The sequence below is a fragment of the Aulonocara stuartgranti genome (genome assembly GCF_965226115.1).
Source record: "Aulonocara stuartgranti genome assembly, chromosome: 3".
Taxonomy (NCBI): domain Eukaryota; kingdom Metazoa; phylum Chordata; class Actinopteri; order Cichliformes; family Cichlidae; genus Aulonocara; species Aulonocara stuartgranti.
Window position 1 is genome coordinate 6,785,484 of NC_138941.1, and position 6,000 is coordinate 6,791,483.

General features: G+C 43.8%; 1 protein-coding gene across 1 annotated transcript in view; it reads right to left on the minus strand.

Moving 5' to 3' along the window:
* The window catches only part of LOC309703011 (uncharacterized protein), a gene marked incomplete at its 3' end in the record, with an annotated part of 348,344 nt that extends 342,804 nt beyond the window's left edge, over positions 1-5,540 (minus strand). Inside the window, exon 1 of the mRNA XM_082527713.1 lies at positions 5,444-5,540. The remainder of the gene's footprint in view (positions 1-5,443) is intronic.
* Positions 5,541-6,000: the final 460 nt, after the last annotated feature.

Genomic DNA, 6,000 nt, shown 5'->3' on the forward strand with positions numbered 1-6,000 from the left:
ACTGTTTGAGGCTGTGGACAGGTGTCTTTTATACAGATGATGAGTTCAAACAGGTGCCATTCATACAGGTAACGAGTGGGGGACAGAAAAGCTTCTTACAGAAGACGTTACAGGTCTGTGAGAGCCAGAGATTTTCCATGTTTGAGGTGACCAAATACTTATTTTCCACCCTGATTTACGGATAAATTCTTTACAAATCCTACCATGTGGATTCATGGATTTTTTTTTCACATTCTGTCTCTCACAGTTGAAGTGTACCTCTGGTGCAAATTACTGACCTCTGTCATCATTTTAGTGGGGGAACTTGCACAATCGGTGGCTGACTAAATACTTTTTTGCCCCACTGTGTGTGTATATATATATATATATATATATATATATTCTTTTTTTTTACATACATAGTTTTTTGTTGCCTTATGGTTCCAAGCGCTGTCACCAATCTTTGCATCTTGTTATTATCTCATGACACTTGTTTAATCAGCTACCATCTCTCCTGTGGACTTTTTAATGTCTACAGTCTCAGACCAACACAGCCCTGCCCTCATAGCTGGACTGGCCATCGGGCATACCGGGCATTTGCCCGGTGGGCCGCTGGCGATTTTTTTTTTTTTTTGGGGGGAAGGGTATAAACAATGAAAGGTGTTGGATTGGCCAATTGGTCATAATCGACTCTGGGCTGGACCAATTACAGCCGAGGAGGTCGGATGCACCCTCCCCCTTGTTTAGCAATCTTATAGACGAACTAAAGAAAATGGAGAACAAAAAAAGGAAAGGAGGTGCCGAAAAAATTAGGGCCAAAAAGAAACAAGCCCTTCAGGCAGACGCTGCCAAATGTGTGAAAATTACTGAATTGTTTGGTGGTAGCTATGGCATAGCTTCCATAGATTTAGCAACATCAGCAAGTGGTGGAGGCCAGCAGGTGGATGAAGGAAAGGGGAGGCAAGAGGAGGAGAGACCCGAGGTGGCCGCCGGTCATAGTGGCAGAGGAACTGAACTTCAGGTAAGAAGTTATGACCTGCTGTCTATCTGTGTCAGATATAAACTAATTTTAGTTGTAGTTTGTTTTCGTTGTGGTGACTTTATACAGTCGCTTAGAATAACTCGTACAGCGTAACTAGCATGACGGAGTTTATATACTGCTGGGCGGGTGCTATGAAGTTACTGATAGTAAATTTTATTTTATGCTTAAGGTTAGTTTCTCAAACTTCTCAAAATCTTAACAAATTGTGCCAATCCATGTTGCACCAGGCTGATTTATCATCAAAAGTGGAGAAGTCTGTGACAGAGGAGACAGAAGAGCAGCAGAGAGAGATGGAAGAGCAAGAGAGAGAGATGGAAGAGCAAGAGAGAGAGATGGAAGAGCAAGAGAGAGAGATGGAAGAGCAAGAGAGAGAGATGGAAGAGCAAGAGAGAGAGATGGAAGAGCAAGAGAGGGAGATGGAAGAGCAGGAGAGAGAGATGGAAGAGCAAGAGAGAGAGATGGAAGAGCAAGAGAGGGAGATGGAAGAGCAAGAGAGAGAGATGGAAGAGCAAGAGAGAGAGATGGAAGAGCAAGAGAGAGAGATGGAGCAAGGGAGAGAGATGGAAGAGCAAGAGAGAGAGATGGAAGAGCAAGAGAGAGAGATGGAAGAGCAAGATAGAGAGATGGAAGAGCAGGAGAGAGAGATGGAAGAGCAAGAGAGAGAGATGGAAGAGCAAGAGAGAGAGATGGAAGAGCAAGAGAGAGAGATGGAAGAGCAGGAGAGAGAGATGGAAGAGCAGGAGAGAGAGATGGAAGAGCAGGAGAGAGAAATAAAAGAGCAAGAGAGAGAGATGGAAGAGCAAGAGAGAGAGATGGAGCAAGAGAGAGAGATGGAAGAGCAAGAGAGAGAGATGGAAGAGCAAGAGAGAGAGATGGAAGAGCAGGAGAGAGAGATGGAAGAGCAGGAGAGAGAGATGGAAGAGCAGGAGAGAGAGATGGAAGAGCAAGAGAGAGAGAGATGGAAGAGCAGGAGAGAGAGATGGAGCAAGAGAGAGAGAGAGATGGAAGAGCAAGAGAGAGAGATGGAAGAGCAAGAGAGAGAGAGATGGAAGAGCAGGAGAGAGAGATGGAGCAAGAGAGAGAGATGGAAGAGCAAGAGAGAGAGATGGAAGAGCAGGAGAGAGAGATGGAAGAGCAAGAGAGAGAGATGGAAGAGCAAGAGAGAGAGATGGAAGAGCAAGAGAGAGAGAGATGGAAGAGCAGGAGAGAGAGATGGAGCAAGAGAGAGAGATGGAAGAGCAGGAGAGAGAGATGGAAGAGCAAGAGAGAGAGATGGAAGAGCAGGAGAGTGAGAGCCAGGGCATCGATTACTTTGCTCGCCCTGAACCTGCCATATTACAGGCCTTCTTAGATTACCACCCACAGCAGAACAGTAGCAGTGCAGTTGTGATGAGGGTGTTCAGCTGTAAAGATGGCACCAACAGGAAGTGGCTTACTTATTGCAAAGAACGCCATTTATTGTTCTGCTTTGTGTGTCTGGCATTTGCAAGGCTGACTGACACCAGCACATTTATAACAGGCATGAGTGACTGGCGACATATACGTCTGCGCACAGAGGAGCATGAAAAGAGCAATACACACCAGACCTGTGCTGAAGCTTTTTTCTTAAGGTGCTCAAAAGGCAACATCAGGAGCTTGTTTGCTGGCAGTCAGTTGTCAGCTCACAGAGCACAAGTGAAAAAGAGACGGCAAGTTTTAGAGCGTATAGTGGATGTGATCAAAGTACTTGGGAAGAGGGGACTCAGCTATAGGCATGTGGAGAATGAGGCTGCATACACTTTAGGTGATAACACCATCGATCATGGTAACTTTCTGGAACTGATTGTGTTATTAGGCAAGTATGATATGTGCCTTGGAGAACATTTGAATGACTGCATTGAAAAAAAGCAAGAAGTTGCATCAGACCAGTGGATCAAGAGGTAGAGGATCTCTCATCACCCTACTCTCCAAAACAACTGTCAACTCAGTGATTGATGCACTTGGCCATCTCCTTCAAGAGAGCATCGCCAGTGATGTCCAGAAAGCTGGGATGTTTTCTGTTCAGCTAGACACAACCCAAGACATCACAGGTTATGATCAGTGTTCAGTAATCATCAGGTATGTTACTGAGTCTGTGCAGGAGAGGCTTGTCTCCATAGTGAGGTGCGAAGCATCCACGGGGCAGTACTTTGTAAACTTGCTTTCCGGAGTTTTAGAGCATCTGAATCTAGACAAGGCCATGTGCATTGGGAATGCATTGCATGCCGGGAACTCCTGGCAAAACAATCCAAGTACCGCATCAAATACAAGCATTTGCAGCACCGCAAAACGTTCATTCTCCGGTTCCAATACCTTCTTGTCTTTTCTTTGCCGCACAAAAAAGGTATGTACAAAACGATGGAGAACAATGCCGGTCCGTACAAAGACAGACTCGACGAAAAGACAAAGAAAAGATACGAGGAAAAATCAAAGGAGTGAAAGGGTCAGACCCTTACGAGCACACAGAGGGACAAAAGACGTTAGCGTGCTGCCCAACTTTCACCACGCTCAGATTTATAATTATACGGTTCTTGGAGTGAGTGCATACACTCATGAAGTTTAGTAACTTCAGGTCACTGCAACAAGCCCAGGTAGTTTACCGACGGATGGGTACAGGACCTTGAAATGCACCGAAAGACCATCGTACGAACAAAGGTAAGTTTACCTTTGTTCGTCTCACAAATCGTCGTCATAAAAAAACATTCGTTAACCGTGTATTAATATAACCTTTGAGCTCAACGGTAATTAATTAGTAGTGGAAAAATACTTGTAATATTTGAGCCATTTCTGCTGTCCAACTACTTCTTACAAAATACATTGTTAATGTTAATTAGATTTTTTTTACGGCAGAAATAAAGGTTATATAAAAGTCACTGCCACAGACTGATTGCGGCTTCTACCTTGTTACACTAATGTTGTTTGTAGCTCAGTATGACTTTATGTCATCCATGAGGGATGCATTTGACATATGTTTCACATATTATAGCCCAACAAGTTACTTATAGCAATTTAAATACGAGCAATCAGTTTCTTTGCAAATACCGGAAATCAGTTTTTGGCAGACAATCAGTTTTTGGCACAACACCGGCTATTGCAGTTAATAATACAGCAGCTTCTTGCCATTTTTTGTGTTTCTTTTTATCGCTGTGTAACTGAGTTCAATTGAAAGCCTGCATGCGCTAGTACCTCTTGCCAAAAGTTCCCAGAATCCTTTGCGGTTTTATCCATGAATGACGTCACATTTTTGGTGGGTTGGTCTCCAGTCAAAATGCCCGGGCCGATTTTTTGTCCCAGTCCAGCCCTGCCTGCCCTCCAGCACTATCCACAGCAACCCCTCAACAGCAACATTGTACCCATCAGGTAAAGCATCGGCTACGTTTGCTTTGCCTTGTTGCCCATATTAGATTCTTGATGAAAGTGTGTTGTTGTTATTCAGCCTGGTTCAATGTGCCCCTTTTTAACTTTGAGCACCCGCCCCTTTAAACCTCTCTGCACGGCCCTGCCTAACAGACCTACACCTTAGTTCACAGATTCACTTTGTCTAAGGTTGATTTCTGGGATTTCACACAACCCAGGATTCAGATCGTGAATCCATGATGGGCTTGGATTTACATCATTATAAATGAAATGCGCTCTACTTGGAAGCAGCCGGCCCCGCCCCTTTTGACGGGTTGTGTGAGACTTTAAATCATCAAACTGTAAATTATAAATTAAATTGTTATTGATCCTTTACCCCGAGTCCTAAAGTGTAGATTTATTTTCTTACTCTTCTTATATTTATTGTTTGTTTACTTGCACCGCTGTAACTGCAGCCTCGTCGTCTCGTCTCTCTATATGCTGGACTGTCTGTAGCGGAGATGACAATAAAGTTTACTTTGACTTCAGCAGCGCGCAGGCGCACCGAGGGCTCTCGCGCTCACTTTATAGAATGTAGAAAAAACATCGGTGCAGATTATAAGTCTGTATCATAATATCTGTTTGTTGTTTTTATTTTGTTTTGCGAGTTGGTTATTAGATGCCGCTCCAGCCAGCCAGAGACTCCCCGCCGCCCCGCCCTCTCCTCCCTGTGCCGCCAGCAGCAGGCGCACCTCACAAACGGAGGGCGCCCTTACTCCCAGCAAATGGCTGATAGAAAACCGATCGGTGCCTACGAATTTCCCAATATGCGCTGGCATGACGTCGGGGAAGCATGGGTACGACCGATTATTTTATTTTTTTCTTGCCCGTGATGCCCCCCCCCCACCACCACGATGCATTCTATTGGTTTGCACACTTACACACACCCAGCTGTGGTTTCCTGTTTTGCTGGACTCTGGAGAGCCCCGCCTTTAACGCTCTTCTCTCACAGAGAGCAACAGAAAACTTGGAAAAACTCCAGATTGACTGAACTCAGTTCAAAGTTACCTTGACACCTTTAGATGTGAGACGTAGTGATGGTCCGCTTGAAGCTGACGCTCCGGTGCGTGTGTCAGAAAGATCAACGCGCTGCTTCAGAAGCACCGTGTCGAGGCTTGATTCGTTTGGCCAGAGTCACGTGATCAGTGACGTCTGAAGCTTCGTTTAGAACGTACCTTTTTTAAAATCGAACTTTATTGAAACGCAATGAGTATACAACATACAAACAGATGAAGTTTACAAAAGAACAGAACATGAACATACAGAACCAGGAGTAAAAAAATGATGATATGAGTAGGCGAAAAAAATCTACATATAAATATTGTTCTGAGAGGCTTTTTGTTGGTTGAGTCTGAAATTGATTGTATGTACAATTCATATCCTTATAAAAAGGCAGAAATATGGTGTTTTATTAATAAACTTACATTTATGGATATAAAATAGCTAAAAGTATTAACAAATTTTTAATAAAAAAACATTTATCATTCTTCCTGGGGAACTTACAGAAAAAGAATAAAACATTTTCCATCGTAAAGAAAACTCCCTTAAAATATGGACAATAACAA